Source organism: Oncorhynchus masou, chromosome 6, assembly GCF_036934945.1.
Source record: "Oncorhynchus masou masou isolate Uvic2021 chromosome 6, UVic_Omas_1.1, whole genome shotgun sequence".
Lineage (NCBI taxonomy): Eukaryota > Metazoa > Chordata > Actinopteri > Salmoniformes > Salmonidae > Oncorhynchus > Oncorhynchus masou.
Genome location: NC_088217.1, coordinates 35,789,519 through 35,802,669, shown reverse-complemented (window position 1 = coordinate 35,802,669; position 13,151 = coordinate 35,789,519). Strand labels below are relative to the sequence as shown.

The window sequence follows — 13,151 nt, the reverse complement described above, 5'->3', positions numbered from 1 at the left end:
TAAAGATATCCATAAAAAGTGTTGTTTAAAGTTTGCCACAAGCCACAAACATGTAGAAGAAGGTGCTCTGGTCAGATGAAACCAAAATTGAACTTTTTGGCAACAATGCAAAACGTTATGTTTGGCATAAAAGCAACACAGCTCATCACCCTGAACACACCATACCCACTGTCAAACATGGTGGTGGCAGCATCATGGTTTGGGCCTGCTTTTCTTCAGCAGGGACAGGGAAGATGGTTAAGATTGATGGGAAGATGGATGGAGCCAAATACAGGACCATTCTGGAAGAAAACCTGATGGAGTCTGCAAAAGACCAGAGACTGGGACGGAGATTTGTCTTCCAACAAGACAATGATCCAAAACATAAAGCAAAATCTACAATGGAATGGTTCAAAAATAAACATATCCAGGTGTTAGAATGGCCAAGTCAAAGTCCAGACCTGAATCCAATTGAGAATCTGCGGAAAGAACTGAAAACTGCTGTTCACAAATGCTCTCCATCCAAACTCACTGAGCTCGAGCAGTTTTGCATGGAGGAATGGGAAAAAATGTCAGTCTCTCGATGTGCAAAACTGATAGACATACCCCAAGCGACTTACAGCTGTAATCGCAGCAAAAGGTGGCGCTACAAAGTATTAACTTAAGGGGGCTGAATAATTTTGCACGCCCAATTTCAGTTTTTGATATGTTAAAAAAGTTTGAAATATCCAATAAATGTCGTTCCACTTCATGATTGTGTCCCACTTGTTGATTCTTCACAAAAAAAATACAGTTTTATATCTTTATGTTTGAAGCCTGAAATGTGGCAAAAGGTCGCAAAGTTCAAGGGGGCCGAATACTTTCGCAAGGCACTGTACCTGCTGGAGCGTGTGCTACAGGTGGGAGATGCTATGGTGACCAGCGAGCTGAGATAAGGGGGGACTTTACCTAGCAGGGTCTTGTAGATGACATGGAACCAGTGGGTTTGGCGACGAGTATGAAGCGAGGGCCAGCCAAAGAGAGCATACAGGTCGCAATGGTGGGTAGTATATGGGGCTTTGGTGACAAAACGGATTGCACTGTGATAGACTGCATCCAATTTGTTGAGTAGGGTATTGGAGGCTATTTTGTAAATGACATCGAAGTCGAGGATTGGTAGGATGGTCAGTTTTACAAGGGTATGTTTGGCAGCATGAGTGAAGGATGCTTTGTTGCGAAATAGGAAGCCAATTCTATATTTAACTTTGGATTGGAGATGTTTAATGTGAGTCTGGAAGGAGAGTTTACAGTCTAACCAGACACCTAAGTATTTGTAGTTGTCCACGTATTCTAAGTCAGAGCCGTCCAGAGTAGTGATGTTGGACAGGCAGCGATCGGTTGAAGAGCATGCATTTTGTTTTACTTGTATTTAAGAGCAATTGGAGGCCACGGAAGGAGAGTTGTATGGCATTGAAGCTTGCCTGGAGGGTTGTTAACACCGTGTCCAAAGAAGGGCCAGAAGTATACAGAATGGTGTCGTCTGCATAGAGGTGGATCAGAGACTCACCAGCAGCAAGAGCGACATCATTGATGTATACAGAGAAGAGAGTCGGTCCAAGAATTGAACCCTGTGGCACCCCCATAGAGACTGCCAGAGGTCCGGACAGCAGACCCTCCGATTTGACACACTGACCTCTATCAGAGAAGTAGTTGGTGAACCAGGTGAGGCAATCATTTGAGAAACCAAGGCTGTCGAGTCTGCCGATGAGGATGTGGTGATTGACAGAGTCGAAAGCCTTGGCCAGATCAATGAATACGGCTGCACAGTAATGTTTCTTATCGATGGCGGTTAAGATATCGTTTAGGACCTTGAGCGTGGCTGAGGTGCACCCATGACCAGCTCTGAAACCAGATTGCATAGCAGAGAAGGTATGGTAAGATTCGAAATGGTCGGTAATCGGTTTGTTGACTTGGCTTTTGAAGACCTTAGAAAGGCATGGTAGGATAGATATAGGTCTGTAGCAGTTTGGGTCAAGAGTATCCCACCTTTGAAGAGGGGGATGACCGCAGCTGCTTTCCAATCTTTGGGAATCTCAGACGACACGAGAGGTTGAACAGGCTAGTAATAGGGGTTGCAACAATTTCGGCAGATAATTTTAGAAAGAAAGGGTCCAGATTGTCTAGCCCGGCTGATTTGTAGGGGTCCAGATTTTGCAGCTCTTTCAGAACATCAGCTGAACGGATTTGGGAAGAGAAATGGGGAAGGCTTGGGCGAGTTGCTGTCGGGGGTGCAGTGCTATTGACCGGGGTAGGAGTAGCCAGGTGGAAAGCATGGCCAGCCGTAGAAAAATGCTTATTGAAATTCTCAATTATGGTGGATTTATCAGTGGTGACAGTGTTTCCTATTTTCAGTGCAGTGGGCAGTTGGGAGGAGGTGTTCTTATTCTCCATGGACTTTAGTGTCCCAGAACTTTTTTGAGTTAGTGTTGCAGGAAGCAAATTTCTGCTTGAAAAGGCTAGCTAGCGAATGAGCATGTTCAACCAACAGCTTGCTGGGTCTAAAACGGTGTCTCAACTTGCCACTATGTGTGACTCAACATGGTTAATGCCTACTATAATTATGATGCTTCCTGATAGCAAGCAGACAAGAGGAAGAGTGACAAGTGTATGGGTTTTCAATAAACAGCCACCACCTTTGTTGCATGTAGGCCCGTGAGAACATGGAATCACATCCCGATAGAGCTGGTCATACCATATGTTCCACACACCTCTCCAAAATGTTGTCATTTTCTGTAGGCCTCTGGCCTGTTGAAAGGAAACAACTTCAATAGTTGCCAACCAATACCTAGCAATGTGGATTTATCACTTATGTGGACTCAGATTACACCGCTCTGTCAGTCAGCTACTTTCACTGCCTTGGTTGGCCTTGTTTCAGAGTGCTGGCTGGCCTACAAACACAAATGAGTGGATTAAGGCTGATGCAATCATTATCACAACAGTAAAGTGTTGTCTCCAGCTCCAAACACTAATGTTGAACTAATGCTAGGATGCCCAGATATTCCAAGAATGTCAATAGAAGATTCACCATCCCACCCCTTTGCAGATGCAGGGGTTCTCCCACCTATGACACTTTTACAGAAGGGGCAGAGGGACACACAATGCAGTTGTGCAATGACTTTCAGGGACTTTCCCATCTGGGTTTACAGTACAATGCTGTGCAGTATAGACTACCAAAAGCAGCTCTATCTGCAAGGCGGTGTCTGGTATTACACCGGATTTACTCACTCTGAAAGGCTTTAGTGATCTTTCACAGCCTCCCTGTTTTCTTCCTACAGCCTATGTAGAAAACACACTGACTCACGTACTGCTAGCCAACCCATATAACCATACTTCTTTTAAAGGTCTATGCCTTTTTCTGAATGTAACGCTAGTCTGTCAATAAGTACAGTACACCAAACAAATAAAATCAATGTACCACAAAGTCAGAGTTTGGTTGAATTGCTTTTCTATCAGTACTGACTGAATGGCACTGTGGAAGGGGACAAAAAAAAACAAATCAGCTTTACACAACCATATACCCGATGTACCACTATCCATGTATTAACTAACCATGAGCTAACCAGCTAGCTAATTAAAGATGGCTCGTAGCTACTATTCGATGGCCTAATCTATCTGTCTGACAATTCTAAAACATTGGTAGAGAAATGGTCAACAATCAAAATAATAACACTCCTGACTAGGTAACATTACACGCTACGTTGTCATGAAATAATGGAAACATCTATGTGCTGGCTACCATCGTTCAATCATTCCTCCTGGCTTCCTCCTAGCAGTAACGTTAACTACCCTCCCAGGCGGTTTTAAGCAGAGAGCGACCATCGCCATTCCAGCTAGCACCCTGGCTAGCTAACAGCTAGTAGTAACAGTGTCAATCAACGATGAAGAAACAGATTAACGTAACTTAATTGTTTTCATACAAACCCTGTCAGATCGATTGCTTTAAGTACATTAATCCACTAGCTCATTTAGATAACGTTAGTTATCATTTAATTGAAAAAGTCTGATTAGCGTTGATTTAGCTAGTTAGTTTGGCTAGCGGCTTCCTTTCGCTAGTTTGCAGTAGCTACCGTAGTAAACGACGTTAAGATTGGCTACCAAGCGGATGCTGTTGTTGAATGAGATGACAAAAGCAAACATTTGATCTCCAATTAAGTAAACAACCAGATACATACGTTGATAGTGACATGTTAGTTATAACACCGATAGTAACTAGCTACTATACGTGAAGAACTAATTTATTAAAAATAGTCATTTTCCGTACCGTATCCTCTTTATTTGTGTCTCTGCGGCGGGCGTTGGCAGGTTCACGCTAGGGGCTTTCTAGTCAAAAGTGCAGGGGCACGTGCGTAGAACGTAATGCGTGACATGTTAATAAGAAATCACTTATAGCAAAATTGATTGATTGACTCCAAATGATTTTCATTTCAATAACAGTGAACAAGAATATATTCCCTAGTAAGAATAGTGCAGTACAATACCGGTATTATCTTACTCTGTGTTAATGCACATTATTATTATTTTTTTATGAGAAGACCTGACTTTTCCCTATATTTGCAATCACCTGCTATAGTGATTGGGAGAATACGGACAGCTGTTTTCACAGTAATATTGCGTTCACACAATATCATTATTATTTTTACTCCACTACTCAAAGGACTGCAATACAATAGCATGCCGTTAGATGGCAGAGTACTATGTCAAAGATAATCAATATAGTGGTTTGAAAACAGATTGTGTCGTTGCTGTGAAGTGTCATCAAAAAATCTATTGAACATTTAATCAGTGTCTGCCATATGGAGAGATAAGCACGGAATTGTGACCAAAAGATCTTATAGAAAAATGGTTTTGTGTCAGCTACATTAAACACTTAGCTCTGACTGAGTTCCTGGAATAAGATGCTGAAAGATTAATGGAATCTGTGTGGGTAGCTGGACAGGTAGGATGACTGACAGTGAAGGTGAACAGGTGGTCACATGTCAGGTGACAGAGGAATGGATGAGACTGAGGCAGGAATTCCTTTAACCATAAAGTGGTATATTTACTGAGTAGTGTGGATTCATGGATGCACAGAACTTCTGGATCAAATGGAGTTAAGGAAGAGAAAGCAGCGAGATCAGGCGATGGCAATTTCCTCCTTTTATGGAGTTGAGATCTGTCGGACATTTCCACGTGACCTAATTAAAGCGCCCCTGGCCGAGCTGAGTAAATGGCAATGAATTAAAGGATTATTCCACCAACTCCATGGGCCTTTTCGACAATGCAAAACACATTCTAACACTGTCTCCCCTCTCAGGACTATGTCCTCAAACCGGTTACCGACCAACCGACCATTATCCAACCAACACTTCTACAATCTGGGACACAATGACTGCAACATAAACTATTGTGTAAAGTTATACTGTTGATGTTTCTCTTGATGTAGTGTCTCTCTTGATAGTTCTTCTGATATGCTTGCTGATTGACAGAGGTATATTACTAAGCCAATACTCAAAACACAGAGAGAGAGAGAGACCGCCAGAAAGAGATAGAGAGACAGAGAATAACCCATCTAAAATAAGAATTTTAACCAGAATATTTTATCTATATTTTATCTCCCTATGCAGTTTGATTTGGTTATCAAAATGTTTTATGACAAAAGGTGTCTTCATAATAAAAGTAAAATAAAATTAGTCCAGTAAGTGGCAGAAATGCAATTTTCCAGTCACACAGCGGAAGTAGGCCGCTGTGTTATTCATAGTTAGATAGAGGACTCATCTTTATATCTGTTCCATTGTAGTGTCTGTGACAGCTGTACCATTGTAGTGTCTGTGACAGCTGTACCATTGTAGTTTCTGTGATAGCTGTACCATTGTAGTTTCTGTGACAGCTGTACCATTGTAGTGTCTGTGACAGCTGTACCATTGTAGTTTCTGTGACAGCTGTACCATTGTAGTTTCTGTGACAGCTGTACCATTGTAGTGTCTGTGACAGCTGTACCATTGTAGTTTCTGTGACAGCTGTACCATTGTAGTTTCTGTGACAGCTGTACCATTGTAGTGTCTGTGACAGCTGTACCATTGTAGTGTCTGTGACAGCTGTACCATTGTAGTGTCTGTGACAGCATGGGCAGTGGCATTGAGGCTATCTCCATTTTCAATTAGTCAATTTTCTTCTTCAAGATATGCTGATCCCTCCTAATGACCCAGTTGGACAAGACTCCAACAGGGTCACCAGGAGGGATCAGCTAATGAAGTTGGAAGAGTTGACTAGATTAAAACGATGGAAGCCCTCAATGGCGCTGCCCATTTTAATTGGCCTTTTGGCCACTGGATGCCTCTATCATTCTCTATGGTGTTGTTTACATCTGCACCACATGTTGTGCACCATATCAGTGATCAGTATATAATGACAAGATGCTCATGTCTCCTCCCTGAGTCGTTGTCCCAAAGGCGGGAAGACAGGCGAGAAGCTTAGGTCCAAAATAAAACCATAGAAACGCATTGGGTTTATTTTGGACAGATTTTGTCGAGAGCGAAACATATCGCTTCGTTTCTTCCTCTCTGACCAAGGGTTTCCACTAGATAGCACAGCCACAAAGTCAGAATAGTCTTTTGATGTCGTAAAAGTTGATGAAAACAAAAATATGCTTTTGGTTATTAATTTTATCAGTGTGGTTAAGGTTAGAGTTGGGTTTCAAACAACATTTTATTTTACGATCAATTGTAGAATTAGGCGGGTTTTATGACTTTGTGGTGTGGTAACTATTGAACTATTGACGAACCCCATACTGCAGTGGTTGTTTGGAAACTCTGCGAGAATCGAAAGAGGCTGTAGTAGTGAATGAGCTTATGCTGGGTCCCAGCCCATTCAGGAGTGACCGGGAATAAAATAGTAGACCAGGTAGCCAAAAGGGCGTTAAAACAAGATATAATTGATATTCTTGCTCCATTGGGTAGAGGTAAGGCCAAATGTAAGATTAGTGCAGTTATGATTGATGTGTGGCAGAAGACATAGGACTCAGAGTGCAAGGGCCAGCATTTATATGCCCTCCAAAGAAAGGTTGGTGGACGAAGATTCAAGGGTCAGATTAGGAAGGAAGAGGTGGTGTTTTCTCGGTTGCGTCTATGACATTGTACATTGAACTCTTCATTATATTTGGTTAGCAAGCATGTGAAGGGTTTGTGTATGGTTGATGAAACATTGAAGCAACACTACATATTTGTTTGTTTCTGTGTACCATTGGTTGCTTGCTTTCTTATTGGATAAATTAGGTCTAGCACACGTGTCACTATAGCTATCTGTTATTTTGCATATGTCTTAGCTAGTATCAAACCACAAGCCTACAGTGATTTAGAATACATTATTGTACATCTTGTGTCATCACAGTTATCTATTCCCTATTTTCCTTCCAGACCCTCAGCAGCTCAGTTGCGCTCTGCCTGCAGAGGAGTTTCCCCCTGAGCAGCAGCACTGTGATCAGTAGTGGAGCCCCAGTCTGGGGCAGGAGGACCCAGAGCCCATAGAGATTAAAAAGGAACGGGAGCTCAGGACCAGTCAGGAGGAAGAGCAGCTTTAAGAACTGGAGTCTGACACCATAGAGCAGTGTTTCCCAACCCTGGTTCTCTAGTACCCCCAACAGTACACATGTTCATTGTAGCCCTGGCCAAACACACCTCATTCAACTAATTGAGGGCTTGGTGATGAGTTGACAAGTTTAATCAGGTGTGCATGGCCAGGGTTACAATAAAAATGTGTACTGTTGGGGGTACTCGGTGTACCAGGGTTGGGAAACCCTCCCATAGAGTTCATATTCATTACTCCATGTGTGAAAAGTGACTGTGGCCTGGACCCACCATAGCCCTCACATCAATACCAAACCCAAGCTATGGAGAACAGAGAGAGGAACTGTCTACCCACTAATACAACTATCAAACAGAACCTGATGCAAAGCGGAGAATCAGAACCAAACTGTGAAGAAGTGAAATGTTAGAGTTAAAGCTTCACAAATCAAAGATAGCACAGGCAAAGAAAGGACAAAGCTCCCATGTCTCTTCTGGCATCAGGAAAAGCAGTAGGCCGAAAGTGCCATTCTGGGCATAGACAGGGGAGGGATCTCACAGGTGTCCTGTATGCAGTTAATGCTTTATGCAAGCAAGTCTTTTACAAAAGTATAAAATAATAAATGCTGGAAAGAAACAAAACCAATGCAATGTTTGTGGCAAATGCTTCCACAATACAGGAAACCTGCAAAAGCATATGTTGATTAACACTAAACAGATCATATAGGTGCAAAGAATGTGGCAAATGCTTCAGACAACAACGAGGCTTAAAAACACACATAATGATTCACACAGGGGAGAAATGCTATACGGTAGGTGCAATGATTGTGGCAAATGTTTCAACCAAAATCACATGTGGAGTGGCATGTGAAGACACACAGGAGAAAAATAATAAGTGCACATGCTCAACCAATCATCCACCAGAGAATTCACAATAGAGAGAAACCATATCAGTGTGAAGTATGTGGCCAAAGCTTTACTCAACGTCCAAGCCTAATAATGCATATGAGGAGACACACTGGGCAGAGACCGTACACATTGTGTGGAAAATGCTTTAAATCAACCAATAAACAAGCGTCCCACCAACCACTTCATTCTGTAGAGAAACCATATGTGTGAAGAATATGGTAAATACCTCAAATGAGAGCCTGATATTGCATATGATGATTCACAAAGGGGAAAGACCACATAAGGACTATTTTTTTGGAAATGTCTTTCTAACAAAAGGTGAATGAAACGATCACCAGTGAATGCACACTGGAGAGAAATCATATCATATCATAATATGGACAAAACACTGTCATGACACGTATTTAGACTTGTGAAATATATTGCGTTATTTTATGGCTGGTTATGACACCTACATAAAATGGCAAAACCTACCACAGAAGGTAAAACATTCCAATACACCATAAACATACTGTTGACAAGTAGGCTATGGTGTAATGGAATGTTTTACCTTGTGTGGTACGTTTTGCCACTCTTATGTAGGTGTCATTATCAGCCATAAAATAACGCAATACATTGTAGGTCACAACAGGTGTAAATATATTTGTCATGACAGTGTTATGACCATATTTTGACAGGTTATGACAAGTTATGTCAGGTGTTATTGTCACGCCCTGACCTTAGATATCTCTGTTTTCTTTATATTTTGATTAGGTCAGGGTGTGACTAGCGTCAGGGTACGCTAGTTTTTGTATTGTCTAGGGTTTTTGTATGTCTAGGGTTGTTATAGGTCTAGGGTTTTTTGTATTTCTATGTTGGCCTGATATGGTTCTCAATCAGAGACAGCTGTTTATCGTTGTCTCTGATTGGGGATCATATTTAGGTTGCCATTTTCCCTTTGGTGTTTGTGGGATCTTGTCTATGTGTAGTTGCCTGTCAGCACTCGTTTGTATAGCTTCACGTGTTGTTTTGTTATTTTGTTAGTTTGTTCAGTGTTTCATTCTTTAAATAAATAAGAATGTACACATACCACGCTGCACCTTGGTCCTATCCTTATGATGAATGTGACAGTTATGACATTATGACATGGTTATGACAGTGTCCTAAAGTGTTATGATGCTGGGTATCAAGGAAAGTGTTGGCATTAATTGATCAGTTGACTGCTCAGAGCGCTTGCACCCACATTCTTACACACTAAAGTATGTCATGGACCATTGAAATGCAAGACCTAACCAACACTTACAATCTGCTAACACACAAGTCACGCAAACAATATGGACAATTATGATAGTTTGGTATTTTCAGTTTCTTATTAATTTAACTACTGGAATTGTGTATGTGACCTGGCCATGGGACCACACAAAGCCTGACAAGCAGCCTACCCATCCCTCCACATACATACAGTGCCTTGCGAAAGTATTCGGCCCCCTTGAACTTTGCGACCTTTTGCCACATTTCAGGCTTCAAACATAAAGATATAAAACTGTATTTTTTTGTGAAGAATCAACAACAAGTGGGACACAATCATGAAGTGGAACAACATTTATTGGATATTTCAAACTTTTTTTAACAAATCAAAAACTGAAAAATTGGGCGTGCAAAATTATTCAGCCCCCTTAAGTTAATACTTTGTAGCGCCACCTTTTGCTGCGATTACAGCTGTGAGTCGCTTGGGGTATGTCTCTATCAGTTTTGCACATCGAGAGACTGAATTTTTTTCCCATTCCTCCTTGCAAAACAGCTCGAGCTCAGTGAGGTTGGATGGAGAGCATTTGTGAACAGCAGTTTTCAGTTCTTTCCACAGATTCTCGATTAGATTCAGGTCTGGACTTTGGCTTGGCCATTCTAACACCTGGATATGTTTATTTTTTAACCATTCCATTGTAGATTTTGCTTTGTGTTTTGGATCATTGTCTTGTTGGAAGACATCTCCGTCCCAGTCTCAGGTCTTTTGCAGACTCCATCAGGTTTTCTTCCAGAATGGTCCTGTATTTGGCTCCATTCATCTTACCATCAATTTTAACCATCTTCCCTGTCCCTGCTGAAGAAAAGCAGGCCCAAACCATGATGCTGCCACCACCATGTTTGACAGTGTGGATGGTGTGTCCAGGGTGATGAGCTGTGTTGCTTGTACGATAAACATAACGTTTTGCATTGTTGCCAAAAAGTTCAATTTTGGTTTCATCTGACCAGAGCACCTTCTTCCACATGTTTGCCACAGGTGGCTTGTGGCAAACTTTAAACGACACTTTTTATGGATATCTTTAAGAAATGGCTTTCTTCTTGCCACTCTTCCATAAAGGCCAGATTTGTGCAATATACGACTGATTGTGGTCCTATGGACAGAGTCTCACACCTCAGCTGTAGATCTCTGCAGTTCATCCAGAGTGATCGTGGGCCTCTTGGCTGCATCTCTGATCAGTCTTCTCCTTGTATGAGCTGAAAGTTTAGAGGGACGGCCAGGTCTTGGTAGATTTGCAGTGGTCTGATACTCCTTCCATTTCAATATTATCACTTGCACAGTGCTCCTTGGGATGTTTAAAGCTTGGGAAATCTTTTTGTATCCAAATCCGGCTTTAAACTTCTTCACAACAGTATCTCGGACCTGCCTGGTGTGTTCCTTGTTCTTCATGATGCTCTGCGCTTTTAACGGACCTCTGAGACTATCACAGTGCAGGTGCATTTATACGGAGACTTGATTACACACAGGTGGATTGTATTTATCATCATTAGTCATTTAGGTCAACATTGGATCATTCAGAGATCCTCACTGAACTTCTGGAGAGAGTTTGCTGCACTGAAAGTAAAGGGGCTGAATAATTTTGCACGCCCAATTTTTCAGTTTTTGATTTGTTAAAAAAGTTTGAAATATCCAATAAATGTAAATAAATAAATTCCACTTCATGATTGTGTCCCACTTGTTGTTGATTCTTCACAAAAAAATACAGTTTTATATCTTTATGTTTGAAGCCTGAAATGTGTCAAAAGGTCGCAAAGTTCAAGGGGGCAGAATACTTTCGCAAGGCACTGTACATTGTCTGCTACTCCTAAAGATACGTTGTGCAGCTTGGTTTTATTTGGTCCTAATAGAATAAAGTAGAGGTTAACAAATCTGCATTGCCTTGGCCATCACTTAAACATGAGCTCCACGCAATAAATAAATCCAAATAATTATTTGACTTAGCATGAACCTAACACACTAGGTGGCAGTATGGCACAAACTGAATTTGGGAAACACGGATCTAAAATACATTTGATATGTGAAAATGTGTGGTAAGTGTTCTTATCTCCAATGAGTGCAAACTACTGACAAGTCTTGCATGAACCAAATTGGGACCCTAGCCTGAATGCAGACATTTTGCCAATCTTTCATAATGCTGCAACATGTGAAACCAAAGTGCTTGTCTGTGTAAAGAATTGTCTATTTTCTTATTCTTGTGTCCTTCTGGTGTATTCAAGTGTCACTAAATAGTAAAGTATCTCTGTGGGATCTTGATCTGCACCAGTGTTTTCAAAGGTAAATTATTTTTACCATTGGTACCAAACTCTGCAAATCTTATCTTCTCATTGACAAAACGTTAGCTTTATTAGTGCAGATTGTGGATTCTATCAATGTAATTGTCTGCATACTTTGCAATCACCCATATTATTTTTGTAAATATATACATAATTTCAAATATAATTTCCCCTTACCCTCCCCTAATTGGAGTAAACTAATGTACAACAATACTTAGGCTTCTACTTCCAGTTTATACAGTACCAGTCAAAAGTTTGGACACCTATTCATTCAAGGGGTTTTCTTTATTTTCACTATTTTCTACATTGTAGAGTAATAGTGAAGACACCAAAACTATGAAATACTGTAACACATGTGGAATCATGTAGTAACAAAAAAGTGTTAAACAAATCAAAACATGTTTTATATTTGAGATTCTTCAAAGTAGCCACCGTTTGCCTTGATGACAAGCTTTGCACACTCTGGCATTCCTGCAACCAGCTTTGAGGTAGTCACCTGGAATGCATTTCAATGAACAGGTGAGCCATGTTTAAAGTTAATTTATGGAATTTATTTCCCTTTTAATGCATTTGAGCCAATCAATTGTGTTTTGACAAGGTAGGGGTGGTATACAGAAGATAGCCCTATTTGGTAAAAGACGAAGTCCATATTATTTAAAGAACAGCTCAAATAAGCAAAGAGAAATGACAGTCCATTACTTTAAAGACATGAAGATCAGTCAATCTGGAAAATGTAAACAAAACGTAACGTTTCTTCAAGTACAGTCACAAAAACCTTTTAATCTGTAACACACCTCGTTTATTCTCCTCAGGACTTTGAACGGCCCCACACACTGCGGCCCCAGCTTCCGACAGGGCAGGCGGAGGGGTAGGTTTCGAGTCGAGAGCCAGACCCTGTCCCCCGGTGCAAACACAGGGGCCTCACTGCGGTGCTGGTCAGCGCTCCTCTTCTGCCGTTCTCCCGCTAACCGTAGTGAGTCCTGAACGGCTTTCCAGGTGTCCTTGGAGCGCTGTACCCATTCCTCCACCGCAGGAGCCTCGGTCTGGCTCTGATGCCATGGAGCCAGGACCGGCTGGTAACCTAACACACACTCAAAAGGGGACAAGTTAGTTGAGGAGTGGCGTAGGGAG

The 13,151-nt window shown here is 41.5% G+C and overlaps 1 protein-coding gene across 2 annotated transcripts in view; it reads right to left on the bottom strand.

Annotated features, from left to right (window-relative positions):
- cdc42 (cell division cycle 42) overlaps positions 1-4,366 on the bottom strand; it is a 39,789-nt gene extending 35,423 nt beyond the window's left edge. For both annotated transcript variants that reach the window (XM_064968556.1, XM_064968557.1), the window contains exon 1: positions 4,280-4,366. The gene's annotated coding sequence lies outside the window, so the exon portion shown is untranslated. The remainder of the gene's footprint in view (positions 1-4,279) is intronic.
- Positions 4,367-13,151: the final 8,785 nt, after the last annotated feature.